The 12500-nt window shown below is 47.3% G+C and overlaps 1 protein-coding gene across 4 annotated transcripts in view; it reads left to right on the forward strand.

Moving 5' to 3' along the window:
- fgf14 (fibroblast growth factor 14) overlaps positions 1-12500 on the forward strand; it is a 182646-nt gene that overhangs the window by 165537 nt on the left and 4609 nt on the right. The gene's annotated exons all lie outside the window — the stretch shown is intronic.

Here is a 12500-nt window from a genome sequence, read left to right on the forward strand (position 1 = left end):
CTGTGGCTGCCTCTGGTCCTGTGACTGCCTCTGGTCCTGTGGCTGCCTCTGGTCCTGTGACTGCCTCTGGTCCTGTGGCTGCCTCTGGTCCTGTGACTGCCTCTGGTCCTGTGGCTGAGGCTGCCTCTGGTCCTGTGGCTGCCGCTGGTCCGGCGGCTGAGGCTGCGTGGACCTCGGCTTAATTTGCACTCGGACAGCCGGCCTCCTGAGAACACCTGCCACTGCGCTGCAGACGGCACCATTCATTGGATGAGACAGCAAACCCGGGCCCTGATTCGCTGCGGTTATTAAAAGAGCTCGCTTGCTCCCTGACTCGCTGACTCATTCACACACACACTCACACACACTCACATTCTCTATCTCACACACACACACACACTCACACACACACACACACACACACACATTATCTCTCACACACACAAGCACGCACTCACACACACACACACACACACACACACTCTCTCTCTCACACACACACACACACACACACAGAGTAGAGGGGGGTTCCCCAGTGTCCCCGCCAGATTGTCTCAATCTGTCCCGATAATCACTTCCCAGTTTGTGTGGCTTTGTAAATCCCTCCCTGTCCATCTGAACTGAATTGCGGTTCATTTTCTGGAGCTAAAATGGCCGCCAGGCACATCCATCCGTCACAGCGGAATGCTTTCAAGTCCAGGGATATGATGAAAAGCGTATTATAAATGCGTCTATTGAGGTATGGGCCTGATTTTAGAAATATGAATAAATTTGACTAATAATTCTCCAGTGTTTTAATATTTCTGAAATCAGGACTAGACCCCACTTTTTCAGTATATCACAAACATCACCACAATGCATCCTCCATCCTGGTTAGACGAACATGATGGCTGGGCGGCGAGGTGGGGGCAGGTGGGGACTGGGGCGGGGTGGGGAAAAGTGGAGGCCTGGGCATGGGGGGGCTGGCGATCGCAGGGTGGGGGGGGGGGGCTGGTGCAGAGGGGGGACAGTGAGGGGGGGTGTGCCTGGGGCAGAGGGGGGACAGTGAGGGGGGGTGGGGCTGGGGCGGGGGGGACAGTTAGGGGTAGCGGGGGGTGGGGGCTGGGGCAGGGGGGTAGCAATGGCGGGGTGGGGGCAGTGGAGGATAGTGATGGCTGGATGGTGGGGTGGGGGCAGTGGAGGTTGTGATGGCGGGGTGGGGGCAGTGGAGGATAGTGATGGCTGGATGGCGGGGTGGGGGCAGTGGAGGATAGTGATGGCTGGATGGCGGGGTGGGGGCAGTGGAGGATAGTGATGGTGGGGTGGGGGCAGTGGAGGACAGTGATGGCTGGATGGCGGGGTGGGGGCAGTGGAGGATAGTGATGGCTGGATGGCGGGGTGGGGGCAGTGGGGGATAGTGATGGTGGGGTGGGGGCAGTGGAGGACAGTGATGGCTGGATGGCGGGGTGGGGGCAGTGGAGGACAGTGATGGCTGGATGGCGAGGTGGGGGCAGTGGAGGATAGTGATGGCTGGATGGCGGGATGGGGGTCGTCTGTTGACCTTTCAGTTCTTGTAGCTGGCTGTGTGTTGTGTGCAATGCCCTGGAGCTCTGAGCCGTCCCTCTCTTCCCCAGCCAGCGCTGCTGCTGCACGTATTACCCAGCACTTACTCTCAGAGACAGGACAGGCTCCTGCACCAGTAATAATACAGGGTGAGCCACGTTATAAAACAGGTCCGTCCACAATGAATAACATAACTGTGTGTGTCTGTGTCTGCTTGTGTGTGTGTGTGTGTCTGTGTCTGTGTCTGCTTGTGTGTCTGTGTGTGTGTATGTGTGTCTGTGTCTGTCTGCTTGTGTGTGTGTCTGTGTCTGCTTGTGTGTGTGTGTATGTGTGTGTGTGTGTGTGCGCATGCGCGTGTGGGTTATTTTTGGCTCTGCTTTTTACATTGCACCTGGATATGTATACTGTAACTATATACTACCTGTCTATCTGATGAGATGTTAAATATACAATCTGGTCCTGGCTCGCTGTGGCCTTTTTTTGAAAGAGTAGGCTTGTCATACTCGGTGTGGCCAATTTCCCACAAAAACCCAAATACTTCACATCAGCTAATCACCCCTTATGTCTGACTGACTTCACAATCCCAGTCCTGTCACTATGAATCATCACTAAGTTTTGAGTTGACCTGGTTAAATGAAACGAGATAAGACCTTCAGCTCTAAATATTCGTTTAGACGTCTTTGTCTTGTTTTTTTTTTTGCTGTTTTGTGCACATTGTGTGTTCGCATTTCAACTCCAGAGCTTTTTAAAATCTTCAGAAGTCGAGTCCTGTCTGTTGCGTTTCATGTGGCGGCAGTGGGAAGGAAGGGATCAGTGTGCGAACGTGCTCTTATAAAAGAACAGCAGGCGTTTTCCAAGCGATCAACAAGAGTTTCGTTTGGTGTGGGTCGCTAGCCGAAGCTGGGGCGAAGCAGTCCTGATCCAAATCCAGATCATGAGAATGAGGAGATCTGACTGATGCCAGATCTGGGCTTTTTGATCAAAGTCCCAGTTTTTCTGAACAAAAACAGGGACGTTCTTGGGAGGTGGAAAATGTGCCTCTTTTGTCTGACCTGGGCTCCTAACGCCGCTTGGAAAACAGAACTGGCACCTCTTGCTGTGTGAGGAGTCTCGTTCTCTTATGCAACCTTCTGCTTTTTGCGGTGCCAAGATCCTCAAATGACTTTCTTTTTTTTTTTTTTTTGGAAGAAAACTAAATGGCTTTTATTACACTGGCTGACTGAATGAAGAAGAAAAAAAAACGAGTTTTGAGTATTTAATTGCAAATAACGTTGCCTTTTTATCTCTTTCATTCCAGGGGAATTAGAGCTTTCATGCAGCGTCTTATCACTGTCTGATACTACTTCAGACTGGGCTGTACAGAACCTCACATAAGCATCCATAATCCAGGATCCCTTACGCAGACATTTAGAATCTTTGGGGTTTTTTCGTTGGAGCATTTGTCTGTAGAATCTCTTGGGTTTTTCTATTTGAACGTCGTCTGTAGAATCTTTGGGGTTTTTCCGTTTGAACATCGTCTGTTTGGGAGCCGCCCATGATGGCGGACGGCCTGGGAGGACTCAGAGGAGGGGGGAGGGGGGTAATGGCGGTAATGAACGCACAGAAAACCGCGCAGGTCGTTAGCTATCCGCGTTAACTGTTTCAGGACACACCACGGCCAGGTCTTCCACCTTGTTTCCTCAAAACAGTCCTGTCTCTTAAACACACAGAGATGTTCTATTCGTAGACGTTTTGCTACCCACTGTTTTGATATTTAGATTTCCAAAAAGCATTTGATAAAGTACCACATGAGAGACTCATTATCCAAATGAAGACAGTAGGAAGTATCGGGGGTATTTCAGAGTTGGTTCGGAACTGGCTGCAGGGTAGAACACAAAACTTAGCAGTAGGAGGAATCTTATCTGGGCAGGGAATTGTGGGAAGTGGAGTTCCACAGGGATTTGTGCTGGGGGCTTTCGTTTTCCTTATCTATGTAAATTACCTTAACAGGGACATTGAAAGTACATTAGTTAAATTTGCAGATGTTACAATACTGGGTGGTTCAGCTGAGAATTTTGAATCTACTAATCCAAGAAGATTTAAACAGAATCCAGAAGTGGGTGGAAACCTGGCAAATTAAATTTTGTATTGTCAAATGTAAAGTTCTACATGTGGGAAATAAAAACATTAGGCAGGATTACTTTATGGGAGGAACATAATTGGTATGTGCTCAATTAGAAAAAGACTTGGGAGAAATAGTTGATCAAAGCCTTTCTGGTTCTAGGCACTTTGCTGTAGTAGTAAAAAAGGCCAACGGTATGCTGGTATATATCAACAAAGTTATACTTATCTTATACAGTACAATACATTTGTTAGACCACACTTGGACTATTGTGTGCAGTTCTGGGGACCAGTACGGGGTCCATACTACAAGAAAGATATAGAGGCTCTGGAAAAGGTTCAAAGAAGAGCAACCAAATTGGTTCCTGATATGAAAGATAACCAATCTTAAGTCTTTTCTCTTTTATTTCTTCAAATATAGTAAAAGGAGACTTAGGGGCGATTTGACTGAGGCTTTTACATTCATAAAACGAATTAGCAAAGTGAACTACAAGAAATTCTTCAGGTTGAGTTTCATTCATAGAATGAGAGGGGCATAAATGGAAATTAGCTAAAGGTAAAGGCTTGATATGGTGTTAGATACTATCTACTTTGTGGGTAAACAGTGAGCACAAGGTACCTTTTAGTGATCGGAAAACGGCGAGCATTGTTGGCCTGTTCTTGTCATTATCGGTTTTGTTATGTTATGTAATCTTATGTCACGCCGTCTTGTGTTATCTTATGTAATGTAATGTCATGTCACTGCTTGGGAAATAAACATTTGCCCTTTCGATGCATTTGGGACTTGGCCTTAAAGTGCACAGGCCCTTGGGAAGAGAAGCCTTTAAAAGGGAAGGCGTTAAAAAGATCCAATCGTAGCGAAAAGGTCGCTCTCCTTGGGGAAGCTCTTTTGAGTGCATTGAGGTCTTAAGTGCTTTTTCTCGAGTCCGACTCTTAAGGACATTTCTCTCAAAGGTGAGCCAGGATTCTCAGACAAAGTTACATTCGAGAACTGAAAGTTACTTTGGCTGGTACATTTTTTTTAAAAGTGAATTTGAAAGGGCAGCAGGTTTGCATTGGGGAGGGGAGGGGAGGGGGGGGGGGCGGCTGTAGGTGGGTTTCTTGTTACTGAAAGAAAGTGCAGACACTGAATGTTCCTCCTCCTGAATGTTCATCTCAGAAGGGAAACGCGACGTCTGAATAAGACGCCCTTCACTCACCTCGCGGTACGTCTCCTTGAGATGGAGGGGACACAGAATCTAATTGCCAACAGGTCTCTCACTTTCAAATGAGTGTGAGCGTGGAGGGTGCCAGAATGTACTGTTGAGTGAACAGATATGACTATGCTCTATGGACAGAGGAGCAGGAGATAAAAAATTTTTTTAAAAGTATTTAAAAAGAAGTGGACACAGGAATACGGTCTTATGACAAGAATTATTAAACCATCAAAGAAAGAGAGGTTCTGCAATATGGATTCCGGCAGTCTCTTCTGAAGTGGGCCATAGAAAGCAGTGGGTGTGGGGAGTGTTCCGTGCCTTCAATCCTGGCGAGAAGCGAGATTTATAATTTACAATGGCGATTTGAAACTGCGCTGAATGAATATTCTGCACAGGAAAGTCGTAGGTGTGGCTGTGTTCTCTGAGGAGTAAAACCTTCTCTTGTTGCATTTTAGTCTGTGAATGGAGCTCAATGTAAAAAAAAAAAAAATCTATCCATCCATCCATTCATCCATCCATACATTATCTATAGCTGCTTATCCTGGGCAGGGTCACAGGGGGTGCTGGAGTCTATCCCAGCATGCATTGGGTGAGGCCAGTTCCATATCAGCTGGTGCATGCCTCTCTAAACTTCAGCTAAGAGACATTCGTCATTCCCTATTTTTCTCATTTTTAATTGTAGTTTTGTAGACAGCGAAACGAGTCCATATTTTTGCGCTGCCAGTGGTTTTACTTCTTTGTGCCGTTAATGTGGTTTTAGCACTTAATGCCGGGTAGTGCAGTGTCATCACTTTATGCTTAAGAATTAAAGTTTTCAGTCACGACTCAGCTGTGCTGTTATTAAAACCTGTGACTGCAAGTTATGCTTCAGCCTTTCTGTGGGGGGGGAGGGGAGGGGAGGGGGGAAGGGGGGGACACTTCCACAAAAAAACGCTAAGTGAAATGTAGTTTTTATTTTCTGAAGCATGTTCACCTGTTTTCTCTCTCAGTCTTCTCGAATCCCTCGTGTGTGCGTGGACAGCTTCTTGCTGTGCTGTACGTCTCTGTATTTTCATGGTGGTGGTGTCAATGTCGGTCGCTAGACAAATGGCACATTGATAAATATAAGATGTAGAATGGAAGCAGGGAACCCTGTGGTAACACAGCCGTAGATATTGATTATGAGTATTCTACACGTCTCACGCGTGTTTAGTGCCAAGGGCCATGTTTACAAACAACAGTCTTTGTTTACCATGCGCTGGCTTAAACACCTGCTTTCCGTGTGCTTGTCAGCTCGTCGGCGGCGTTAGAGGCTGTCATCGTCGAAATTAGAATTTGGTGGCGAGTTCAAACCCTTGCGATGCCGAGGGGGGGGGGGGGTGGCTGTTGCGTGGAATGCGAAGCTGAATTGTCACACTCCAGCTCAAAGCTCATTTGCGAGTCGCTCCGTGGGCCAGGGACTCTGCCAAACGACGTAAACGTAATGTGCAAATGCGGAATGTGTCAACAGACAGTTACGAACGAGCAATGCCTATTTCTCTCTTAAGACCTTGTGCACCAGTTGTTTTTTTTTGTTCTTCTTCTGTGGTCTTCTGGGCAGCAGAGTAAGGTGTGCACTGCATCTCTGGCGCTTTTATGCAGCTTTTATTAACGCGCGCTGAAGGTGTTTAGGATTCCGCTCAGCTTCCCTCCGGTTTGACCTTTTTGCCTGGATTAATAGGCCTTACGCAGACGGCATTAATAAACGCGTCCTGGTCGCTTCCGATCGTTCCGCATTTAAATTTGCGTCCCCGCGTCTCTCCGTCTCTCTCTCTCCGTCCTCACCTGCGTCGAGGCGACATTTGCAAATGGAGAGCGTTTTTACTTCTGTGTAAGTATTCATCGCCTATCGCCCCCCCCCCCCCCCGCGGTATGTCTGTGAGCGGGGATTCCCCTCCCCCCCTTTCTCTCTCCCCCTTTATCTTTCACTCTCTTCCTCTCTCCTTTCCTCCCACCCTCTCTCTCTCTCTCTCTCCCCCAGTATGTTTTCCTTTCCCTGTTTTTTCTCTCCCGTTTTTCTCCGTCTCAATCTCTCTTTTGTTGCTGCCTCTTGCTTTCTGTCTCTCAATTTTTCTCTCCCCGTTTCCCCCCTACCCTCTCTCTGCCCCCCCTCTCGACTCCCCTCTGAAGAGGAGGAGGATGAGGAGGAGGAGGAGGTGGCAGAGGATGAGGAGGATAAGGAGAAGGATGAGGAGGAGGATGAGGTGGAGGAGGAGGAGGCAGCCTCATCGCCTCTGTCTGAGACATGGCAGCTGTCCTCTCTGACGCGGGTCAAGGTCAGCTATGGCCGTGCGATCAGCGCTGCTCCGCACCCAGCGAGCCGCTCTACGTGTCTGCTATCAAAGACTCCGCCCGTGTCCCCCCCTCTCACTTAAAACTGCTTCCATATGCATACGCAACCTCCCCTCTCCTTAAAACTGCTTCCATACGCGTACACACATGCAACCTCCCCTCCCCTTAAAACTGCTTCCATACGCGTACGCGCATATAATCTCCTCCCTCCTTAAAACTGCTTCCATACGCATATGCACATGTAATCTGAAACATACCAGCTTCGTGGAACCAGTTGTTTTCACATGTTGAACAAATGCAAGCATTTCTTTTGTGGTTAAAAGGAGAATAAAACCACTGTTATAGCATATAAACAATGTGCACTGTGGTCTGGTGTTGAGCCCTCAATGTGGGGACACTCAAAATCTCTGTGAAACATTCTTATCGTGTATGAGACTGTGGAGGCAGTGCACAGACGCACTGGTTAGCAGTAGCCCCTGCACCTTGGCCTGTGTCTGTCAAACCCAGCCCTGGTTTGTACTCTCCGTGTAAACAACCAGGCAGCAAACGCTTCCCCCTTTTTTCTCGGCCTCTGTTTATAGGTGGCGTGTCACGCATCCGTTACTGTTCAGAAGAGGCTTGCTGCTAACACAAAACAACATGTCCTTACGGCGCGCGCAAAAATGCTTCAGTGCCATCCTGGTGCTCCCCTCGTGTTTCTATGGCAACCCTGTACAAAGGTGCATAGGTGTGTGTCCTTTTTAAGTGTGCTTATGAAAGAGAGAGACAGAGAGAGGGAGGGAGGGAAGAATGATAGGTTTAAGGAACATTGCTTCTGGTTGCAGAAACAGCTCTGACATGCTTGTCTAATCTGTGGCACAGGAGACGGAGTGCTTTCATTGGCTCGTCTCGTAGGCCAGTACAGCACATACGCAGACGCCTGAACGTACACCCTGTGCGTTCGATGGGAGCCACAGAATATGACCGAAGGGAAATGCAGTCTGCAGATGGCTGTAGTGTGATATCATGGCGGTATTCAGTAGGGTGCGGGTCTTTCTTCTCCTGAACCACGTGTACGCCCCTCTTATGGAGGTCACATGACCCGCGCGTCCCTTACGGAGGTCACATGACCCACGCGTCCCTTACGGAGGTCACATGACCCACGCGTCCCTTATGGAGGTCACATGACCCACGCATCCATTACGGAGGCCACGTGACCCACGCGTCCCTTAGGATGTTTACCAAAAATAAATGTATGACAAAAATGCTAAATTCTTCACCCAAGGCAAATAGTCTCCTAAGACCCAGCCTTCATTTTTGTACCCTGTAGGGGAATTCAGTATCTGGTCTTAATCTCAAGAACCATATACTATACAGAAACAAGGGACATTCAATAAAAATAATATTTTTTGAAAATATTTTTCACTGCAAGGTGTTTCCAAGACACTTGTATTGTGCAAAAAAACAATCTAAATATATAATTTCTTCCAGGTCTCAGGTGGATATTTAGTTCCTCTCTCACAGATGGCCACTTTGAAAATGAAAATCCACAGTGTCACTCGGTGTGAGTGTGAGTGTGAGTGTGAGTGTGAGTGTGTGAGTGTGTGAGTGTGTGTGTGTGTGTGTGTGTGTGAGTGTGTGTGAGTGTGAGTGTGAGTGTGAGTGTGAGTGTGAGTGTGTGTGTGTGTCTGTGTGTGTGTGTGAGTGTCTGTGTGTCTGTGTGTGTGTGTGAGTGAGTGTGAGTGTCTGTGTGTGTGTGTGTGCGAGTGTGTGTGTGTGTGTCTGTGTGTGTGTGTGTGTGTGAGTGTCTGTGTGTGTGTGAGTGAGTGTGAGTGTGAGTGTGAGTGTGAGTGTGAGTGTGTCTGTGTCTGTGTCTGTGTCTGTGTCTGTGTCTGTGTCTGTGTCTGTGTCTGTGTCTGTGTCTGTGTGTGAGTGTCTGTGTGTCTGTGTGTCTGTGTGTGAGTGAGTGTGAGTGTGAGTGTGAGTGTGTGTGTGTGCATGCGTGTGAGGAGCAGTGTTGTGATCACCAGGTTGTGCCTCACTGGAAGGCTGGAGAGGAGTCATCGGGTAGCGTGAGGCGAGCCTCGCTCAGTCTCCACCGCATAAAATTATTGCTGCTAATTATTGGAGCCAGCCAACCGGCAATGTGCCTCACCTGACGATGTCGCTCTGTAATTAATTACCTCATTTGAAATGACTCAGGCAACCATGAAGGTAAAACAGTTTGCTTTAATCGTGATGGAACGGATTTGGGCTCTGTTTGCAGTGCTGGGTAGCGTTAGCGTTAGCGCCGTATAAAGGCTACACATCAGAGGACAGCGTCTCTGCGAACAGAAGTGTGTCCATCCTACGGTACAGCGCACCATGAAGAAGACGTGTTGTTACATCGCTGTAATGAATCGCTCCTTAATGGCTAAATGAACCCTAAACGTTCAGGCCTTTAATTACACAATGCTTAATGCTCGGTGTATAGGATATTACTGTTCCATCATTAATCTTCTTTGTAGCACAGCTGTCAAACCCGTTGCTCTCTGAGGATCCGTACAAGGTTGAATGGCAACGTTTTACAATGATCAATGTGATTGCAGTAAATTAATGTATCTCTTTTTTAAAATTACATTTATATCTGGTAAATAAATAAAATACAGATTTATTTACTGTAACAATGAAATGTAGTTCTTCTGATGGGACAGTAATTGCTGGTGCGTAACAGGATCGTCTAGTTCCTCCTTTATGCCGTGTTCAAGTTGGAGGGGAGTTTCCGAAATTACCGCCTAGCGACTCGAAAAAACGGCTCAAGTCAACCTCCGAGTTGTAATTCCGAGTAGGAATTATGGGAATTCCATGATTGCTTCAATATCTCCGACCTGGCAGTAAAAAAGAACACGGAAACGTGTGTGACTGCAACCTAAGAATTTGCTTCTGCGACTATGAACTTGCCAGCCGTTCAAGTTAACAAAATCATAAATGCGATTTTATAAGTCTGTATTTTGTTTTTATACACGATTTTATGGTTATTTTACGCACAACCGTCATCTTGAGTCTCCTAACGAGCGTATGCTTACAGTGTGTGAACACTTCCAAATCGGAGCAATGGGAAGTCTTCCGATCGTTCCGCTTTTTCCCGTATGACGCGAACGTGCCGTTAGTTCATAGATGGTCCTTTGGCTGACTCTGGGCCAGCTTTCTGTATTTTCCCACAATGGTTGCTGTCAGGATCAGAGTTAGGAGAGCTGATCCAGGCTCACTAAGAAGCCGAGTCTTAGTCTGTTCTGAGTCTGAATCAAATATCCAGTAGGAGCGAGAGCCATCCTCATGGTTATTTATATCCAGGACGCTGTCGACCCCCCCCCAACACACACACACACACACGCACACACTGTCTGCAGTAACACTGGTTAAAAAGTGAGGTAGCCCGCTGTGGCCCTGTGTGCTAACGCTTCTGAATCTGTCCAGATGTCGCAGGGACACCGGTTCCCTGCTCCAGACCCCGGGCCGCTGTGTTTACATTGTGTTCCTGCTGCAATATCCCGTCCCGGGGAATGTGGGAGCCGCGTGAGCAGCTCTCTCTCTCTCTCTGTGATCTGTAGATAAATAACACAGCGATGGGATGTACCACAGGCACGCATAATGCGGGCTCTCAGATTTATACGGCTGAGATGCAATGTTTATGTAACAACTGAGAATGAGGTAGGAAAAAGCCTGGGGTTTAATCCTTTAAGTCTTAATGTTTTTGGCTCTTGGTTTTTAACAAACACCCATCAGTTGTCCCGCACATCTTGTATCTTCTGGTAAATATTTTCAAGATTAATAATGACCGTAATCCTTTATATCCGACTTGACATCGAGATGAGTTCTAAGTACATTTCTCTCGGTCTAATGTAGTCATTGTATCTGTCTTTAGCTAAGATTCTGGGCAGTAGAATGTAGATGAAGCAGTGGCATTAAATTGGAGAATTACTGTGACGCCCACTACATTCTGGTTCTGCTATTTCATTTTTTTTTTTTATGCCCTCAAACCTTGCGCTCTGCATGAAGAAATGAAGAACTTCCTGCTCAGGAGAACACAGTGCCATTTGACACGATGTTTCTCATGTCCGCACACGTAAAAAAAAAAAAACCTGCCAGATGTGCGTGTGTCTGTGCTCTTAGTTAACTTGTGGTCAGTGAGCCCGAGAGTCTCATCAAGGGGTGCTGGAGAGCTCTCCGAAAAACTCACCCGTACTTCCCGCCCTGCCTTGTTTACATAGTGCAGTTTTCATCACGTTCGGTTAGGGATTTCATTTCCCAAAATGCCATTTAGTTCCAACCTTGTTTTTTTTTTCTCTCCCCCGTCTAGTGAGTTCTAACTGGTGGCATTTTATGGCTTCTGACGGCACACTTGAAAGAGGCTAAACGTTCCGATGCCAAGGAGCGCTCTGTATCCGGAAAACTCCGGTGCTCGACTCCCCAGCCGACACCAAACGTTCCCACAACGTTGCCGCAGTAAGACAGAGAACACATTCCGGTATCATTCTAAGGACATTGCGTGTCAGCCTGGGGTCTGTGTGTGAGCCCTGAGGTGGAACACAGGACTGAAGCCTGCGTTTTGTGGGGACCGCCTCATGGGGACATTGTCCTCATAAAACACAACTGGTGAACGGTCAGGCAGGGAAGGAGATTAGGGGAGAATTACGGTTGTCTCACAGGAAACGGGAAGGTGGGGCTCTTTCCTTTGATTAATGACGCGTCTGGACGATGATAAAGGGGAAGTCGTTACGATGGTTTTATTGTTTAAACTGGGCTCAATTACAAATTGAGTTTATCTGTGTAGTTCTCACGTGTGCCTTGTATTCTCTGTTGGGGCGAGTCGTTTGTGAGATTTATTCATAAGGGGGGGGGGGGGGGTGAAGTGTTATTAAGGAAAATGTGCAATCAGAACATGCTTTGTGCTTTAACACCGATTCAGTGTAAGCGTGGCTTTTTAACCAAGTTGATTAATGACCAATATGATGTGCTGATGCACTGATGCAGCACACTGTACATGTACCAGGGACATGCTGCATTTGATGCCATGCTTTCGGTCTGTAAATGGGACGGAAACGTCCTGTTCGGAAAGCAGCCTGATCATCGGCGTGTGAACTAATTTCCTGTGTTATTTATTTTTAATGTGCCGTATTTACCAGCCCAACCCCCACAAGCAAAGCAGCACAGAGACCTGGTAGCTCTCCCTCCCAACCCATTATGCTCTCTGCTTAATAATGAAATCCAGTAAGCATGTTGACATATTTTGTTATCCAAATAAAGTTTGTTGCCTTTTTTTCTTTGGAAGTTGACATGTATGCTCATCTTATGCCTCTGTAGTACATATTTACACCTGAGTTAGAGCGAGAGAGAGTTGCGAAACAAAGGCTG

Source organism: Anguilla anguilla, chromosome 15 (assembly GCF_013347855.1).
Source record: "Anguilla anguilla isolate fAngAng1 chromosome 15, fAngAng1.pri, whole genome shotgun sequence".
Lineage (NCBI taxonomy): Eukaryota > Metazoa > Chordata > Actinopteri > Anguilliformes > Anguillidae > Anguilla > Anguilla anguilla.